This window comes from Arvicanthis niloticus, chromosome 1 (genome assembly GCF_011762505.2).
Source record: "Arvicanthis niloticus isolate mArvNil1 chromosome 1, mArvNil1.pat.X, whole genome shotgun sequence".
Lineage (NCBI taxonomy): Eukaryota > Metazoa > Chordata > Mammalia > Rodentia > Muridae > Arvicanthis > Arvicanthis niloticus.
In genome coordinates, this window is record NC_047658.1 from 65,721,140 (window position 1) to 65,741,461 (window position 20,322).

At 46.8% G+C, this 20,322-nt stretch overlaps 1 protein-coding gene across 14 annotated transcripts in view; it reads left to right on the plus strand.

The window, feature by feature from the left end:
- Tenm4 (teneurin transmembrane protein 4) overlaps positions 1-20,322 on the plus strand; it is a 1,520,543-nt gene that overhangs the window by 818,084 nt on the left and 682,137 nt on the right. For 7 of the 14 annotated variants that reach the window (XM_076938085.1, XM_076938034.1, XM_076938069.1 and 4 more), the window contains exon 1: positions 5,591-6,040. The exons of 1 other annotated variant lie outside the window; for it this stretch is intronic. The gene's annotated coding sequence lies outside the window, so the exon portion shown is untranslated. Of the gene's footprint in view, positions 1-5,589; positions 6,041-7,345; positions 7,645-20,322 lie in introns of those variants that run through there. 6 more of the 14 variants (XM_076938073.1, XM_076938080.1, XM_076938114.1 and 3 more) reach the window with 3 other exon arrangements.

Consider the following 20,322-nt stretch of genomic DNA (forward strand, 5'->3'; position numbering starts at 1 on the left):
AGAAAATGCTTTACAGCCTGCCTGCAGCCAGATCTACCGGAAGTGTTTTCTCAATTGAGGCTCCCTCCTCTCGGATGACTATAGCTTGCATCAAGTTGACATAGCACTAGCCAGCACAAATGACAATGTATGAGAATTAGTTTGCTCCTTCTATGTGGAACCCAGGGCTCAACCTCAGGTTGCCAGGTTTGGCAGCAAGCTCCTTTACTTGCTGAGCTAGTAAAGGAGCTTGCTAGTTTTACTAGTCCTTGCCTAACTTCCCCGTGTCTCAGTTTTTTCACCTGTGTTGTGGAAATAGTGACCGCGTCGATCACATGGCTGGAGCTTCAACTGAAATGAGGTAACCCTCTTTGCTGGTTCTCAGCAGTGTTCAGGCCATGCTGGTTCCTCCTATTAACACGCATTTCTTTTCTTTTCTTTTCTTTTTTTTTTCCCCCCTTGGTTTTTTTTTTTTTTTTTTTTTTTTTGTTATTTTGAGACAGGGTTTTTCTGTATAGCCTTGGCTGTCCTGAACTCACTCTGTAGACCAGGCTGGCCTCGAACTCAGAAATCCGCCTGCCTCTGCCTCCCAAGTGCTAGGATTAAAGGCGTGTGCCACCACTGCTCGGCTTAACACACATTTCTTAATTCATGAAGGAATTTTTGCTAAGGATTTGTAAAAGCCAGATAGGCCGCTGTACATTTAGGAGTAAAGAGTAGAGTGGAGGACAAGATGCAACTATTTCCCTAAAAAAGTATCTGTGATGATTCTAGGGCGTGTTCCCCTTACTTGCAGACAGTTCAAGTCGTCCTTTATTCCCAAATACCAGCTTCTCTTCCCGTCCGGCAGAAAGACAGCTCACGGGTTAGACAGGCAGACAGCACAGAAACGGACTGAGTCAGCTTGCCAGAGAGTAGCTATCATTGCTTCTCCTCTTGCCTTTTACAAATGTGGTTGAGCTAGGAAAGGCAAGGAGCCTAGGGGTCTTCTGACACTGACTGTCCATCCTCACCTGCGGACCCATCGGGTCGGTGTGTTCAGCGACTCCCGCCCACCCTTTCCTCGGATATCAAGAGGATCCCACAGATGGCACATCCGGGAAGCTCCAGGCCACACCCAAGGGCTTCCAGGAACCTTGCCGGTTTTCCGAAGTCTTTCACTACTGTTCAATCAGTGTTCAACACTGCTCAGTCTCTGACCATTTTTAGGGAGTGCCCCCCTTCCTCTATCACAGGCTCCCCTCAGAGTGGGTGAGGAATAAATCGGCAGATGTAGGGGCTGGGTAAAGACTGAAGGACTCTGCTTGCTTAGGTGCTGTGCTATTGTTATTCAGGTTAGGGACCGTCCTGGTCCTTATGCTAAATATCTCAGTGGGGTGGACACTCAACGGGGAGCTGTTCTGGGGAGCTTTCTGCTTACATTAAGCTTCCTAAAGCCTGGGAACATACTCTGACCCTTTCCTTACCCTCTAATTGTGGATGTCTGCTGGAGCCTATCAGTGGGTATCTAAATCCTATGTAACCAGCTGACATTTGATGAAGTATCAGACAGGCAGCAGGCATGAAGCATTGGCTGTTCCCCCTCTGTGATCCCTTGCCTGGAATTCTCACATCCAGCAACCCTTCTGTACTAGCTGCTGGTCTCCAAACAGAAGTTGTTATTTTTTCAAATAAATATGTTTCCTAATTAAAACTTGCCCTTTAAAGGCTCACACGTTCTTGGCCCCACGCTATGTTTTCCTTTCCTTGTAACGTATTACAGAATCAATAAGGGCAATGCAAATATCTTTAATATACACAGCTCCGACGGCTCTAGAAACGCATCTGCCTCCACACAAATGCCCTCTCGCCTCGCCAGCCCAGCTGATAATTTCTCCTGATTTGTTAAATGCCTTGGTATTTCACTCTGGATGATAAAACTTGGGAGGCACTTAACTCTTCAGGGAAGTGGGGAGGGCACATTGAAAAGGGTCAAAGTGGATGGGGGAGGGTCTTGATAAATAAGGAACATGTATTATCTGAGTCAGAGAAAGTATAGAAATACAAGAAGAAAAAAGAAAGAAAAATATCTATTACTTATAACCCCACCATCCTTAGTAAAAAATTTGGTCATATTTTTATTTTTCTTTCCTTTTGTTCCCTGGATATTTTTGTTAGAGGATTTCAAACATACAGTTTTCAATTTTGAATTGTTTTAAATTTTGTTTACAAAATAAAGATATTGTAATGGAATGAAAAACTGAACAAAAATATGTTTTGAGAGTATATGTATAATATTCTAACGAAGGCTATTTCTATCTTACTTTTCACAGTTGGTCTTTTAGGCTGTTTTTTTTTAATCTTTTTATCTCTGTCATCATTATTATAAATAGTGTGGGTCTCTTGAATATTGTACAGCATCCCAGCCTTTGGTGTAATACAGAGTAGTTCTTTTCTTTCTCTTTCTTTCTTTCTTTCTTTCTTTCTTTCTTTCTTTCTTTCTTTCTTTCTTTCTTTGTGTCATTTGATTTCTGTGGCCTAAGAGAGCCAGCCACACGGGAGCACAAGCACAGGCAGTAGCAACACAGCTGGACTATCACATGATGACAGCGGACCTCATTTCCCCTCTGAGACCTTTACTTCTTTCTGAACTCTCTACACTGCAAGGAGTCAGTCCATCCTCCACCAGGAAAACCAAACTGGAGAACCTTAGACTTGTAGCCCATTTCCCTCTAGATGGCCACCCAAACATGCTCACTTTACAAACCTACTTACTCTCAAATCTCTCCTCTTCTTCATGACAGCAGCCTTAGTTTACCTAATCGCTTACTTGTTCCTGTCTTTTGTCTTCTCTAACTACCCATTCCTCCTGTTTTTCCTCCCTCCTGCTTCTAAATCACCTTGTTTCAACTATACTCAAGATCACACTCTCCCCCCCTCGCCCCCCACCAAAGCTATGAACCATCAGTAGCTTGCTCCCATGCTTCCTTCAGACCCCTTCATCTTCTAACCACACCTACTGCTCTAAACTTGATCCAGTTGTGGCCTACAGGTTCTCTTGTGCTTCTGTGGGCACCTCATGCATTTACCAATGTCCCATACTGTTCTGGGCTGAGAACACAGCCCCTCCCCCTTCAAGCTCCAGCCTGCCCTGAGAAGCAACTCCTGCAGAAAGCTTCCTCCTGCCCCCTAAGCCAGGGTGCAGGCTCACACTGCACCTTCCTGGCATCACACCTTCTACACTGTGTCTCTTTTTAAAGGCAAGGATTGACCCTGCCGCTTCTTTCTTTTTGAACTTCTAAACATTTCAGAGGCATGTTGATTATTTAAATGGGGGTGGGGTGGGGTGGAGAGTATCCTCTCTAACCACCCAAACTAGAAATTAGCATGGATGTATTATTATATGATATAAATTTTCTTTAACCTTTGCCAATTCCCCCACTAATGCTCTAGTCAGGCTCACATGTCACATTTATTGTCATATCTAAGCTGTTCCTTTATCTGAAACCCTGGAGCCTCTGTCAGGACTTTGCTACTCTTGAATAGCTTTCAGCACTTACATGGAATGACCCTCAGTTTGGAGTTGTCCGATACAGCTCAATGATTAGATTCGGTTACTTGTTTCTTGCAGAGATACCACAGACATGGATGGCATTATGTCCTTCGCTGTGCACCACACCAGGGGGCACATGGGGCCTGTCACTGTCCCTACCATGTTGACGTTAATGTTTCGATGAAGGCGGAGTATGACAGAATTTTCTGGTCTAAAGCTATTATTGTCTCCTTTGAAATGATCTACATCTTGTATGGAAATACTTTGAGACTGTTTGGATATCTTATTTCTCATCAACACCCACTGCTCTCAACTTCAGGTCTGCTTTCTTACCACTTGAAGAAGGTGCAGAAGCTGAAGGTAATTTCCAAAGTTTTCACTCTCAAGCATTCCTTATTATCCCCACCTCATGTTTTTAAAGTCTGCAAGTGCCACAAAATCTCTTTCTCTCTCTCTCTCTCTCTCTCTCTCTCTCTCTCTCTCTCTCTCTCTCTCTCTCGTGTGTGTGTGCGTGTGTGTGTCTGTGTGTTCTTTTTTCTCATTAATGTTTTAATGAGACATGTCTAGGACACTGAAGACCAGAAGGCAGTAATGATTGGCTTCATACCTAGGCAGCCAGAGCCCATTACACACCTGCCAAGACTAAGTGGTCAACCGATACTTGTTGAAGGACAGAATGTGACTGCCATTCTCATGATGGCAGTCAGCATTTGATGTTTGTAGTAAGGACACATAGTTGATAAATGCCACCCAAAGGCTTGGCATTTTAGTTAGTCTCAAAGGCTTTGTCACGGGTCAGTGTTCACTCATCATGAGGATTTTAAAAATAGATTGGACTGATTTTAAGGCAGTCTACCCACACTGTCCCCATTTTTTGCATGCTGAAGTGAGGATATACTAAGAGGCACCTAGTCCCCCAAGTTTATTTATAAACTGCAGTGGCTTTGTAATCAGCACAGGGTCTCCAGAAGACATAGTCGCCTTTTGTTGTTGTTGTTTAAATAGCCTAGCTTTCCTTTCACAATGGTTGGGAATCAGTACCCCTCACCTATCCATCCTGAAGCACTTTTTATAAAGGTAGCAGAAGATGGAGAAGGATCGAACCCCTGAGTACTCTCTATGCACCTCAGCACTTTCTGTCCATTGTTCTCTCTAATGAGGTGGCTAGAACCTGTTTTATAGGTGAGAAATTGAGGCTGAGCGAAGGGAGCATGAAGCAGGTGTCTGGAGGGAATTCCTTTAGTTTCTCCAAAAAGCCTCTGAGTTCAATCGGTCTCTCATCACAAATGCCCTTCTTTTGGTAATGTGCTGGGAATTACGATCCAGACTCATGAAGAGCAGAAATTTCTTGGACTGTATTCACTGTCGTCCTCCCTCCTTTTCCCCAGTGATTGCCATCACGACTCAGTAGCTGTTACCATGGTTTTGGGGAAGTTGTCCGAGGAAGAAAGGCCTTTCTTTAAGGCATCTTGCATGCCCAAGGAAGAAACTGTTAATTACCTCTGGCCGAGCTGCAGCTGCAACTGGCAAAACCAACCTGAGAAAAGTGTTGGAGGTGTGGAAAAGCATTCCAAGGGGTTAGGGAAGGAGCGAGGCCAATAACTCCAAGAGAGGTGTGATGAGAGAGAGGAGCCCGGGCTACACAACATACTAACACACAGCCCCGGGGTGGGGGGTGAAAACAAAAGATAAGAGGGGAGGAAGTAGAGAAAAGTAGGGGCAGGGAAGGAGAAAGTTTTCTAAAGGTTGTAAGGAACGCGAGAAGGGAGGGTCAAAGAGGAATCGGAATAAAATACCGAAGCGCTGTGAGAATTCCAGAAAGAAAAATGAGATGAGGAGACGGAGAAAGCAGCTCAGAGAAAGGGAGGACAGAGATAAGAGAAGGCATGGCACACAACAGAGATGAGTGAGCGGATAGGAGGCCGAGTGGCCACGGGAGAAGGGGGCGCATCACCTGTGTGGCGCCCCCCGGCGCCGTGGTGCAGCCCTGTTCCAAGCGCGGCTCGGCCGGCCTCGTAGGATTGGCTCCCGCCTCCCATTCAAGTAACCTGCGTGTGTGTGCGTGTGTGCGCGAGTGTGTCTCGCTCGCTAGCTCGCCCTGTGTGTAAGAGAGCGAGGGTGGGGGACGAAGGCAGGCAGGCAGGCAGGCGAGCAGGCAGGGAGGGGAAGAAGAGGAGGGAAGCTATTAAACACACACACTCACACACACCCGCGCGCGCACCCCCGCCCCAACCCCCCAGAAGCCTCGGGATTGCAGCTGTTACATGTGGGGCAGCAGTGCTGGCAGGAACGCCGGCCGGGAGCGGCCGGGAGCCGGAGCCCGGCGTGCGCGCGCGGCTGGAGGCTCGCTGGGGCTCCGCTCCCCGCGGGAGCTATTGTTGGTCTCGCCGGAGCTGAGCTCAGAACCTGGACCTGCTCCGTCTTGGGCGCCTCTATCCAACTCGCGGAGCGGCGGAACCAGCGGCGCAGTGCCTCACCTCCCCGCCGTCCTCGTCCCCGCTTCCTCGGCGGTGGCAGCCTGCAGCCACGGTAAGGCGGCGTGATCAGCTCTACGGAAAAAGCGCCTTGGGGACCACGGCGGAGGCTCGCCAGCTCTGTCGCCCCTCTCTGCACTCGCAGGTCCGGGCAGCTCAAGCATCTTGCTGAGGGCTCCGGGAGATGCTAGCCTGCTTCCCTGCTCCGCACTGGGGAGGGAGGGAGGAAGAGAAGGAGAGCGGGGCGTCCAGGTTGCCGACAAGGCAAGGAGCCTGGAGCCCAGAGCCTCCGCCACCTCAGCCCGGGGAGTCAGCCGCGGACTGGAGCCTGGGAACCAGTGTTGGGGGAGAGCGGAGCGGTGGGAGCCGGCCCCAGACTCTGGACCGCGGGTGGGATGGAGGTTAGCTCAATCCAGGTTCGTGTGCTACGCCGGGCTCCCCTTCCCTGCCACGGCCCAGTCTCCCGCAGCCCCTCTGCAGACTCGCCCGCCCCAGACTCCCGGCGGGCGCTGGAGGAGCCCACGAGGCGGCGCCGGGCTCCCGCGCTGCAGCCTGCCCTGCGGGGCGAGAGCCGGCTGCAGCGGCCCCGATGCGCGCTGCGGTTGGAGCCCGGAACCCGGGGACGCGACCCTCAAGCCGCACGCCCTCTGCAACCCGCCTGGCTCCTGCCTATCCTCGCCGGTCGCGTCGTTTCTCGTTCGGTTTGTCTCGGAACTGAGTTGAGGACTGCAGGCGCCGGAAGGACTCTCTGGGGGTGCAGGGCTGTGAGTGTGTGACTACTTACACCTCAAGCTTCGGGAAATATGCTGTGTATTGAAATGCGATCTCTGGGCTCCTTAGTCATTTTCCTAGTGAATTAAAAATGCAGTCTTTGCATTGGAGAAGCGGAAGAAGGTGGTGTCACTGCGTGTGTGTGTGTGTGTGTGTGTGTATGTGTGTGTGTGTCTCCACATGTAACCCAGGAATATCCCAATAACTATCAGGGTTGGGGGCGGGGGGGGGTGAAGGGTGGTTTGAATGGTCAGCGCTTCTTGGCGGGTCCGTAGTTGGGTTCCTCTGGCCACTGCCCTCTTCTTCTATGCCCTACCCCCCGCCTAGGCCAGGTTGGAAAGTACTGGAAATTCAATTGCGTGGTCTCCAACTTTGGAATTTGGTATTCCTTTCAGCAGGAGACGTTAAGACGATTTGTGCTCTTGGGTCTGTGTTGATAAGAGTTTTGCTCAGGTTAGATGTAGAAACCTCCTCAGACCTGCACCAGTTCCCTATCCAGTCGCCACCTCCACCCCCGCCCCACACACACATACAACACAACCCTGGAGAGAAGGTTTGTACACATGCAGTTAACCGTAAGCCACCAACACAGTTATAAGGACACAGAATCAGCCTGGGTTTTGCGGGAATCTGAACGCACTATTGGCGTTTGATTAGCCCTGGAGATCACCCTGCTGCTTTGTAGAAGGCGCTGGTGGGGCATGCTCACGATCCCCAGCGCCGGGGCCAGAGGGTGTCCATGTGCTGAGCTGTGCGGCCGTGCACGGAGGATATCTGCTGAACAGTATCGCGGGCAATTATATAAGCTGCCTCAGTGATCTCCCAGATCTGTATTGCAAGCACCCGGTTCTTGAAAGACAACCCTGAAAGTTTTACTGCTTGGGGACTGTAAGTACCTGGGAGACCCACTTGGGGAATGGGGAGCTGGGCACCTTGTACCGAGATGCCCATTTCTGAGATGGGCTTTGGATGCTAAAGCTCTATCCCCCAAGGAGCCGGTTACCGAAGCAGGGACTGAGTGGGTGGAGATTCAAGATTAATCTGTGAAGAGGAGCGGGTCAGAACTCGGATTTGAGTCCGTGGAGCCCTGAGATTCAGGTGTTGGGGGTGTTGGATGGCCTTCCAGGGAACGTAGTTTTAGAAAAATCGGTATTTTAAGCACCCCAAGACTCTTTTCTTGGCCCCTCCCTGTCTTAAAACCCAGCGTCCTTCACCTGTTTAGAAATCTGCCTTCAGTCCCTTTTAGAAATGCCTAGGGGCCCCAGGCATCCAGGCCCAGGTTTAAGGTGTTTGGGGTGGGTTAGGAAGTAGAGTACTGGCCACTACGGGGGTTGGGGGGCAGCAACAATTTATATACCTATTGCAGATGCGATGGGAATGGGTGTCCGATATGGCTTCTGTTCCCTCGCCTCCCTCCAGGACTGAAAACAGTTTGGTTTCAACTGTGCTCATTCCCAACCCCCCTCCCCCCTTTCCCCCATCTCGCTGCCTCCATTCGCTGCCGCAGCCTGTCGCACGTTGATGGGCTTTGATAGAGAGCCACAGTAGTGGAGTGTTTTTAAATCTTGTTTTTCGCCTGTAGAGGGAAAAGCTATCCCAGTCCTGGCAGAAAGAACCCTGAGGAACGCTGAAGTCTGGGGCTTGGTGGCCCTGAACTCCCTCCCCCAAGTCAGATGATAGCGTGCTTGGGTGGGGAGGGTTTTGTTTTTGCCACATTCCGGCGTCCTGAAACTCCGCATCCCCTCCCCCCCTGAAATCCCGGGTCTGTCTGAGTGTGTTCGGCGCTGTAAAATAAATCCTCCCCCGCGCAGACCTGTGGGGCTGTTCGGATTTCCTGCCTCTGCCATGATCCTTAACAATGCGATTGCAAAGCCAGTGCTGGACTGGGAAAAAATCCCCAAGTGCCGACCAGCCGCGTCTTGACCTTGCTGAAGGCGCCTTCGCTTGGGTTGCCGTAGCGGCTCTGTCCAGCCGCTGGGGCTGGGGAAGAAGTGCACCCCGGAGGCAGCCGGGTTCGCTCCCGGGGCACGGCGGGAATCCGTTCTCGGCCGGTTGGCTTGGGGGAGGGGATGGGCTTGGCAGCAACCTGTTTCCCAGCTCTTGGGGCCCAACACTTCGCTTCCCAGCCCTGCTGCTGGCTCCACGTGATTGACTCGCCTCTCCATCAACCTCTAGAAGCCTCCGGGATGGGGTTTCCAGGGTTGGCTGCGGCCCCCTCCAGCTTTCCGGTCAACCTGGGCTGGGCGCCCTGGGCCTTGGGCTTTTTTGGTGGCCTGAACAGTGCTCGGCGTTTGAGGGGCAACAGAGTGGGCGGGGCCTGATCACCGAAACTGGAGCTGTGGCCGCCAAGTTCCGACCAGGAATGCTTCCCAGTTGGGGTCTCCAGCACTTACCCCTCTTTTCCAATGCCTGGCCACTTTCTTTTAGACCCTGGGCGCGCTCCTGGCTGCCTGTAGCTATACTTTCCGGGCTTCTCTAAATGCTAAAGTTACGAAGACTGTTTTCACAGGTGGTGGTAGTGAGAGCAAGATCTCTCTCTCTCTCTCTCTCTCTCTCTCTCTCTCTCTCTCTCTCTCTCTCTCTCTCTCTCTCGTGTGTGTGTGTGTGTGTGTGTGTGTGTGTGTGTGTGTGTGTGTGTGTGTGTGTGTTAGAGAGGAGTGGAGGGGTTTCTGACCAGGCCAGACTGTAGCCTGAAAGCAGTGGTTTTTCTATTTCTAGGAGCTAGCTGTACGACTACTGTAAAAGAATCTGTTTTCTTTGGTGAGGGTGACAAGGAAACCCTTTCTCCTAGTGGGACTGGGTCTGTCCTGCTTCTCCGCTGTCAATGGTAGGCTCTTGTGAATGTTTAGAGAATGTGTGTGTGTGGGGGTGGGGGTGGTATACAGCTATAGCTGATTCTATAGCAGCTTTTCCTCCTGGAATGGGTATTGAAGTGAGTCGGGGGCAAGAGGCAGGATAGATTGTGAAATTCCTATGTTCTCTGTTGGAGAAGGTTGTCAGGGATGGTGAGATTCCACTCTCTAGAGATTTCTCTTGTTCTTGGGTTGCCAGTCCAGTCCTGCTTTTAATCAAGTCTTCTCTGGATAGAAGTAGGCTTTGGGCATTACACATTAAACCACCCTGTGAAGGAAAGAGTCAGTCTTTGCCCCGTGATTGGGGTGGGGGTGAGGCCACAACCAGTGCTCAGTTTAAGGAGGCACTCTGAGAGTACAGCAAATAGAAGGTTCTGGAATGATAAGCAGTGAGCAGATGTTCTAGCAGGAGGGTAGGTATTGGGTAGAGTAACTTTCAATAGAGTTGAATTCTTTTTAGTAAAATCCCTTCAGGCTTTTGTGGGAGCTTGTTAATGGGAATGGGACTTACAGTTTTGGGGGCTTGTGACTGTTCCGTTCTTAGGCAGGTTGTTTCGGGGGGATCACTTCTCTCTCCTGCAAAATGTGATAGTGCCATCTACTTTACCGTTCTGCAAGAAAGCACTGGCACCCATTAAAACCTCTGGCAAATGTCACCGATGATGATGATTCTGTCCCGTTTCTTTCAACTTTCTCCAATGTTCTACATTTGTTGGGCGAGGTTAGGCATGGAAATAAATCAACATCGTCCAGAGAACCAGCAACATTGCATCCAAAGTCTATTTTAAACCAGCTTCAAGTGCTTGGAACAGAAATATCTTCTCTTTTCTTAGAAAAGTCATTTCCAGTTTTGTTAGAATTTGTGCTTCACTGGGTCCCTTTTTCTGACAGAATTACATGCTTGTGCAGATTGGCATATTATATAACCTGGTATTTTCAGATCAGAAGTTACAACTCTGGGGAAAGAGGTGATCAGGAATTTAAGCAAAAGATTGCTGGACAACACAAATGAGGGGCTCCATGTAAGATGCTCCTTTATTCCCTGTAACTGGGATGGAGGTTGGAGGAAAAGGAGATCGGGTGAGCACAGTCGTGCAAATGCTCATCTAAGCCCTTATCTGCCTGCTGCTCCTATTCTGACAGCTGCTCCACTCAGGCCCAGCTCTCATCCAGCTCGTATTCAGATGCCCCCATCCCAGAATATTCTCCCACATCCATCTATCTATGGAAACAGTGACAAAGAAACAGTGGGGTTTACATCACCCCCTTGCAGATTTGATTCGAAAAGCCTAGCTGGGTAAATCAAAGTCAATTTTAGGTCCAAGGGGCCAATTTTTACCTGACTCCTTACTTAGTTTATCACACAAGTTTATTGTAACCGAGAGCTGAACCGCTTCATCCACTTTGCTCTGACAGACAGCTGTAGGAGCCACTTGGAAGCAACATCCCCTAGATCCCAGGCAGCTAAGCAATACAGAGTCCCAAACCTAACAACTTTCCATAGGAAAGGGTTTAATAAAACTTGTAAATACAGATGTGCATATGTGTATATGCATGTCCCCACACATACATATACGGTGTGTACTGTGTGGGTTTATGTATGTATATGTGTATATGCATGTCCACACATATACATATACGGTGTGTACTGTGTGGGTTTATGTATGTATTACTTTGTCATTCTTTTTCTCTATTTACTCAGATTACCTAGGTAAAATGTTATCACTGAAGCAGTTCAGACAACAGAGAAAAAACAAAATCAAAACAAATTTAATTGCTGTTGAGGTTGCATCTTGAGACTTTATGAGTATAGAAAAAGTGAGATCATATAACATTTGGAATGCTTGTTTATATTTAGTTATAAAGCATATATATCTATCCTGTTTTAACTCCCCCACCCCCACCCACAGCAACAGTTTCAATGGCAGTATAGAGCCCAGATGTTTTAATATAACATGCTTTTATTTAGCGAGTCCACACTTTTTGATTTCTTGTTTACCTTTAGTGTTTTACTGTAACATAAATACAGCAGTCAACTTTGTACATTTCACAGAATTTTAGCATTTCCTTAAGACAGATTCCTAGAAAGTAGGGTTGTAGAGTCAAAGGCATGTGCTGTACCAAGACTGTCACATTTGAGAAGCAGAAGGATAAACTGTGTTGTCTACATCTTTTTAACCAGAATCTGTTTACTTTCCAGTCCCCTTTAAGCTGGGGAACTGAAGTGGTGGGGGAGGGTAGAGGTGACAAGCAAACCTCATAAAAGGAATCCGAATAACTTTGCAATGTTTTGCTGAACTGATAGGAAAATCTTTCTTTTTTTTTTTTTTCTCCGAGAATATTTTTCTTCCCTGGCTGTCTTGGAATCACTTTCTCTGATGCTTCAGCCAGCAGTGGAGTTGAAATATGTAAATATGTTCCTCAGCCTTGTGGGTGGGGTTGGCTTCATGATAAATGACAAACAGTTCCCTGGATAAGAGAGCAGATCTTCCAGCACTTGCTGAGAGGGTAGATCCACACTTTCCTTCTTCTCCTTGGCTCAGAGGTCTCCCATTGACCTAGGAGGGCTTAGGAGAAGACAGTAGAGAGGGAAGGTGTTGTCAGAGAAGCATGGTGGCCCCACCTGCTAAATGTCATTGCACTGAAAACCAACTCCTTGTTTTCGTCACTATCCCAGGACAACAGTAAATAAATCACTCCCTGTAGCTACTTGCTATTTCAAAAGCAAAAACAGTTGGGTATCTTGTCCCCTTAGTATGTGATCCACTTCAATCAAAGGGTGCATTTGTCAGGCTTGCTCCTTCCCGGGTTGCCTTTCTGTGACCCAGAAAAGATTTATTCCCTGTGGTTAGATGAGTTGTCGTGTGACAGAGAATTCTGTGGAACTAGTAGGAGAAGCCTCCCATTTCCAAGGTGTCCTTATCCTCAGCGGGATAAATCAGGAGTTCCCTTAGAGCCAGTAAAAAGGTCACCTGAGGGTTGTTGAATGAGGGCTTGTCGCCTTACATGGAGTGGCTCTGCTGGTCACTGCCTCTGACTTCAAACAAGGTTTAGATGCTGCCTTTGATGCCCGTGACACTCTGGTTTCACATAGGGATGTGAGAGAATGTATCTGTTATCTGGCTTGTCTCAGCATCAAATCCCCGCTTTCCCTTTGTTTGCAAAACAGGCAAAAAACAGGCCCCAAGTGAAGCCATCTGGAGAGCAGTGGCCACTGCCCACTTCTTTCCCCATTTGTCCTGTGCTGGCTCTGTGGAGTTTCCACAGATGCTGGAGCATCAGAGGGCATCACGTGCAATCACTTAACCATTAACATGCTATGGAAGTCAGGCTTCAAAACGAAAAATTAGTTTCTGCTGGGTCAGGAGGCATATACCTGCAATCTCAGTACTTTAAAGGTCAAGAGTTCAAGGCTGGCCTGGCCTACCTAGTGAATTCAAGGCTAACGTGGGCTCTGTAGAGAGATCTTCTCTAAAAACAACAGTTTTTTGTTTTTGTTTTTCCCTCTGAAAAAAAGGTCTATTTTTTCTCTAAAACAGTTTTTTTTTTTTTTTCTTGCTGTGAAATAACTGTTGGTTTCTGAAATTTTGGTCTTCAAACCCTCCAGAAGACAAACAAAAGGGTTGGAGCTTTGCATATATTACACTAATTCCTAGAGTCAGTTTTCCTCTCTCTGAAATTTCCTTTGGAGAGGAGAGTAGACTTGAGGTCCTGGAAACCAGCGTTGCTAGGAGTTGAATATGTGTCTACACCTAAAGGAGAATCCTGTTTAGGAGCGTATTCTGCTTGAGTGGACTGGAGGACTCAAGAACCTGCATTTATAACCAGTTTGTTGCTGGATTTTAGACTTTGTGTCCACAGTCCCTACTGAAGGGTGCATTTCCAAGCTCCTTCTTTTCTGACGTTCTTTGAGAACATGACAATGTTCTAAATGATCCCTAGACACCAAGAAATCCTAGCTGTCTTGGATTTGGGGGCTTGCATTATTAAAGAGTGCACTATTCTCTCCTTTTGGGTCTTGAGTATCTTCATTTCTACAGACACAGCTAGAAGGGTATGGTGAACCCTTCTACTCTGTGAAGGAGTGAAAGACAGGGACAAGAACCAAGGGAAGACCTTTCAAGTGTCTTTGGCATCTGTCCCAGATGAGGGAGCTTGGGAGGGAGAAGCTGTTTTCCCAGCATCACATGCCTGGGACTAACATTTGGTAGTAGATCTCTTCAGTCCTTAAGGCCTCTGTTCCATAGAATGGCAGCCTTAAACCTTTACAGAATAACACATAATCAAAACTCATCACTTAACAAAGTGCTTGTCTCTAGAAGAGTTCTCCTTTTGTTTTTTTGTTTTTTTAATTTTTTTTTTCTTTCTGGGCCAACTTTGGGAGTAGATCAAGACATTTACAAATTTGCATCATTATCATGTAAGCAATTAAAGTGCTTAAGAGCTTAAAAGCAATTTGTTCAAGTTGGTTAAATATCCACCCTCCCCAATCTTGTTTGTATTATTAATTTACTCGTCAAACTTGTGATATCAGCTCCACCATGAAGGCCCATTTCAGTATCTGCTGATTGGTAGCAGGGTCCCAAAGAAAGAGGTTTGTTTTGAGAAGGTCCACAGTGAAAGGACCCAGTTCAGGATGAGTCAGGGAAACCAGCATTTAACTAAATAAACCCAGCCCTTCGCTGGCCTCTGGATGAGAATGGGTTGTTTAAACGTTTTATTAAGGTGCAATTATTCCGAGAACCAGTTAGTAATGCAGCTCTTTGCAAACATTAATTAGCTGATCCCTACATCACCCCACATGACCGATAAGCAGCATTAGCCCTCCATTTGAGAGAATAAATGGCCACACAGAGTTGAGGGGGGTAAAAGGCCAACCCTTGCCCTGATGGAAATATGGTAGTGGCAGGTGGAGTTGGGAGACTGAGTTCTTTCCTCAGTAACATGTATTGTGGTTCGAGAGATAGCACAGAGCCACACACTGTAACTCAGTAGTCACTAGTGACATCTGAAGTTAAATTTAACTAAAATGCAGTGTAACTAAGACACTCATTTCCTCGGTCACTGAAGGCATTTTTTAAGGGTTTGAAAGCCACGTGCGGAGAGTGGCTACCATAATAGATCCTTGTAGTCATAGAGCGCTTCCATCGTTGTGGAAAGTACTCAGAGGAAGCACCATGTTAGATGACTGGGGGGTGGGGGGAGAGGATAATCCAAGAATAACATGAAAATCCTTGCCATCATAGAACTTAAATATAAAACTTCTTCAGACTGGCTGTCACATGAGGAGTACTGAGTAGCCCAATCTATGGCCCAGCACTTCGGGGTATTAGTTAGGGAGCCCACTCGAGTCACAGCGAACAATGAATTCAGATCCTGGCTGTGGTACCTATATGTTGTAGGATTAGCATCCTGTGCCTCTTTGAAAACTCTTACTATCATTTATCACTTTTCTTATTAGCCAAGATTATTTTTAAGACAATGCTGGATCCTGGAGAGGATGATGGGAGACAGGTACTCTCCTTCCCTGCTGGTGGAAATGCAAATTAATATACCCTTTTAGGAAAGCAATTTGGCAGTAACTGTCGGTAGTCTTAGAAACACTTACTCCCTTTAGTCCAGTATTCCAATTCTAGGAATGTAGCCAACGAAAATATTCAGAGACAGGCAGAGAAGTTTTAAGAATTAAAAATGTTCACTGTAGTTGTATTTATTAGTTGGGGTGGGTTGGTAAGGAATGGACTGGACAGTAGCATAGTTTACAAAGATGAAATGTTGTTTTTATTTTTTATTCCTTTTTCTTTTCCATTCTCCTGAACTACCTTTCTTCCCTTTATTTTTTATTTATTTATTTATTTTGAATCAGGGTTCCTGTATAGCTTCAGGGATTCTCCTGCTTCTACCACCCCAGCACTGGGAGAGGAGGCAAGTGCTACACCCAGCTTTGTACATGGCTGCTGGGGTCCCTAGGCTGGCCTAGAACTTGCTCTGTAGTTCAGGCTAGTATTAATCTTGCCTTCCTGCCTCAGCCTCCTAAGTGCTAGGATTATAGATCACACACACACACACACACACACACACACACACACACACACGGGGGGGTAGGGGGAGAGGGAGGAAAGAAAGAGAAAGAAAAGGAAGGGAGGAGGAAGACAGAGAAAGGCAAAAGAAAGACTATGGTGACTTGGATGAGTGTCAGGATAGGGTATTGAAAAGAACATCAACTTTGGAGACTGTGTTCAGAAGAACTGGTGTTCAGACCCTGAGCCATCCCCTTCCCAGCATGGAAACCTTGGGCAAACCTTCTGTACCTCTCCGTCCTCATATATAAATAATAGAAAGTGCACTAAATCAACCTTACATCTCATGTCAGTGAGGAGCCGGTGCTCACCTTAGCCCAAGCATGTAAAGATGCAGTGGACAACATCAGGGTCCAATGTGTGCACTGTCTAGAATGCAGACACGCATGATGTTCCCTGGAGATTTGTAGGATCTTTATTCTCCAGAGGAAAGTAGATGTCTTGTGGGTCTGGGATCCTGACCGGACAGGCTTGTGATTGACAGAGCTTAACCTGGTAGAGATGCAGCTGACTGTGGTCCCCATCTGTCTCTGGTGCAGAGTAGAAAGCAGTCTTCTGCCTGCACCATTGTGTTTAGGAGCTTCCTAGCAGTGCTTAGCACTGAAATGCTGTGTAAGCTACTTGCCTGCTCCCGCCCTTGCTGCTCCTCCCTCTCAAGGAATAAATAAAGCTAGAGCGCCTTGTTTGCAGGGTTGACTGATTAAAACCCAAGGGTCCCCTAACTAAAACGTAGTCTTTAGCTGCTAAGTGGCTGTGAGGCTCATGTGGAGCCACCTTCCAGAAAGTACCTAGGACTTGAGAACAGTGCCCTCACTGCAGCCTTGAACAACTGCCCAAGCTCTATCCTCTGCCATCTGAAAGCAGCACTGAGTTGGGCACCACCTACCACTCCCAGCTTCAATACCTTCTCTCTCTAGGACCTTGACAAGCTACTTAATGTCTGCATGCCTTAGTTTCCCAGTTCATCAAATGGGAATAATATTGAGAAGTTGGCAGGGTTCTTAGCGTGGTTATTGGGAAAGATCGTTTATGACAAGCTTAGGAGTCCCTGTTACTGCTGAATCAACATGATAATTCCCAGAACCTGAAAAGCGATTTATTGACTTTTAGCTCTGAAGTGGACGGATTTGCCTGGCATTGCAAGGGCCTGAGTTCAATCCTCAGTACCACAGTAGGCAAACAAACAAAAAAAAAAAAAAAAAAAGAGAGAGAGAAAGAAAGAAAGAAAGAAAGAGAGAAAGAAAGACAGAAAGAAAGAAAGAAAGAAAAAACAGGAGTTTATTGAGGTATAGCTAAGTTCTGAGTTCCTTTTCCTTTTATTGATGATGGCTATCCCCTGTGCTGTGTGTTTTTTGAAATGCCTTGGAGGGCCTGGCAAGACTGGAGAATTACCAACACTTGTCACTTGGTAGCTGTATGCATTTAAACACAGTCCTTAGAAGTCTGAGTCCACCCTCTTTTCAGTAATGAAATGGAAAGTTGAAGTCTCTTTCTCCAAAGGGTTTGTGTGGTACTTGTGTAGTATCTTTTGGTCATCATCCTTTGTGCCAATGGTGGCTTCTGGCATTGGCAGATTTCTTCTTATTCTCCCATCTGCTCAGCTCTGGGTTCTGCGACCTGCTTCTGAAGCCTGTCAGAGCACTTCAGTGGTGGGCACATGTGCAGGTGGGAGGCTCTGAGACTTAAGAGGGTTTTAAGATGCTGATTTTTGCAAGGTTATACAAGCCTGACTCTAGGAGGACCTCAGATAATGATGGTACCTGTAGAAGCAGAAAGCCAGGGATCTCTGGAGTAACGTGAGCAGTTCACCTTGGTTCAGTATCAACTGTCTCTTTGCTCCTTACACCTACAAAACCATAAGATTCTCTCTCTGCTCCTCCAAGTACCTATTCAGTGCTAGCTTTAGTTTCCAGTATCATTGCAGAACTCAATAGGAATTTCTAACCCCATCCCTGCAGTAGTCTCTCCTGAAGTGTTCTTACTAAAGACCAGTATCTTTCCCCATAAATGTTCTCTCTTTCTCTCTGTCTCTCTTTCTCTCTCTGTCTCTTTATATCTCTCTGTCTCTGTGTCTGTCTCTCTCTCCCTTCTTCTCTCTGTCTCTCTGTCTCTGTCTGTGTCTCTGTCTCTGTCTCTCTCTCTCTCTCTCTCTCTCTCTCTCTCTGTGTGTGTGTGTGTGTGTAAGAGAAAGAGAGACGAGGGAGCCAGCAGAGCTATACAGCCAAGTTTGAGGAATGACACACAAGAGTAGAGCTTCATTAACCGTTCATTTCATCCCCTTTTCAAAGAAGCAGAAAGGATTCCATATTGGGTAATTTATGTAAGAGGTGAGTGACCTAATTCACTAAATCCATGGGACTAGAATATGATAATCAAGGCTTCTTGCTCCACCCTCTGCCCTGCCACTGGCAAACTGGGGCATCTCAGTGGGAGAGTCAGCATTCTCCCTCCTCCCGTTCTGTTCTCTCTAACAGCTGCATTCTGCATGGTGGAAAAGGCCTTGCTTTGCCTGGAGCTGTCAGGATAGGCCTTTGGGCTACTTCTGCTCTTTTTCTGTTCTCTCCTGGGCTATGCCCATTAACCATTCCTGCATAATTCCCTCAAATTTGCAAGGCCTCTTCTGGATTCCCCAGGTGGAAGAGAGGATGGCTCATCTCTTTCAGCACATCAAATGCACATCTCACAGTAGTAACCTTCCAATGTCGTGCTGGAGACTTGACCTTGTGGAAGGGTCTGAAGGCTCTGAAGTTTGAAGGGTTTGGGGATTTTCTTGTTGACGAGTACAATTTGTTCAGAAGTCCTTGGCAGGCAAGATAACTTGTCCCAGTAAAAGCGCCTGGCACAAAAGTCTGATAACCTGGTATCCATGGCAAGTCTCTACAACTCCCAACACAGAGATGATGAAAACACCTTCAATCAAACTCCTTTCAGTCTAGGGGAACCTAAGTTGGCCTCTTGCTCCTGTGGTCCCATGAGCAGCATGTACCAAATGCTCTGAAGTGCTACACCATCCTTGACAGAGGAATTTCAAGTAAAGAAAATGGGTGAAAGAAATAAACAGTGAGCCCAGAGCTACGTGAACCTCAGTGTTGTTGATAGTGGTGGAGAACTGGAAACAACAGTCAGAAATTAGATAAATAATGGCGCATTTTTATGATGGAAAATTACAAATCTAAATGGCATGTTGGAGAGAAAAATGTAACAGCATGGAAAATTTCTTAATATTAAAGTCAGAAAATAATGTATATAAGTTGCTCTATGTGGCAGGGGAGAGCAGGAGTAGAGGAAGATTAGAATTACAGGTAAGGGGCCATAGAGATGACCCACAACCATCTGTAACTTCAGTTCCCAAGGATCTGAAGCCCTCTTCTGACTCCCATGCATGTGGTGCACATAGATACTTGAAAGCAAAGAGCTCAAGTACATTAAATAGAAATAAATAAATCTAAAAACAGTTTCAAGGAGTTGTTCATAAAAGCAGTATCAGAGAAGACCAAAAGCATTGGAGGAAGTTATGTTTGTATAGCCACAGGGTCCTGTGCTGTTTTCATTTCCTTAGGGATTACCTTAGGCTTCCTTAATGTGTGCTGGCTGTTGCTATCATACAGAAAACACATTAATAGGAATATGATTTTTTAAATCTTTGGTAGTACAGAACATCAAACCCATGGTTTCATGCATGCCAGGCAAATGCTCTGTCACTCAACTATATTTCCTGTGCCCAAACATGAGCATATATATATATATATATATATATATATATATATATATATATATAATCTTTGAAGTACTACAGTAATACCTTAATAATAAAATTGCTACCTCCTCCACAATATGTCACAAGGTTGAATACATTTAAGGATGTTAAGGGAGCCTGAAGAGCACTGTGCCCCAGCTGTAAATGCAGTTTGTCCCTGGTATGGTGATGACGGCCACTGACTGGCACATAGCAGCTGTCACTACAGAGACCACAGCAATCCTGGTGTCCAGATGCAAACCACTGATAGACTCCACATGCTCTATGACAGTCCACATCTGGTACTTCTGGACTTGGGGAGGTGAAGAATAGAAAGATCAGGGTTTGAGAGCTCTGCTCAGCAAGAAAGGGGATAATCCATCATCAATCAGTATGTGTATCTCTGGGGAGCCTGTCAGAAACAGACTCTCAGGGCAACTCTCCCATCCACTGAACAAGAATCTGTATTGGTGTGTATGGCAAGGTGTGTGTGGTGTATGCTAGCGTGCACGGACACCTGAGGATGTGCATCTCTACGTACATATTTAGAGCCCAGAGTTTGATTGACAGCGGCTGTCTTTATCTATCTCCTGACATCTTATTTTGAGACAGATTCTAACACTGAACCTGAGGCTCACCATTTTGGTTAGCCTGGCTGGTCAGGGAGCTCCTGGGATCCTCCTATCTCTGCCTCTCCCAGTTCTTGTGCTATAGGAGTGAGGCAACATGGCCATCTTTCATGTGGGTGCTAGGGAGTCACACTCTGGTTGTCCTGCTTGTGTGACATGCACTTTACCCACTGAGTCATTTCTGCAACCCCAAGGACCTGTATCTTAACAAGTCCCCAGCAAGTCTCAAGAAATAACTAACGAGTATTTTTTGTTTGTTATTTTGTTTT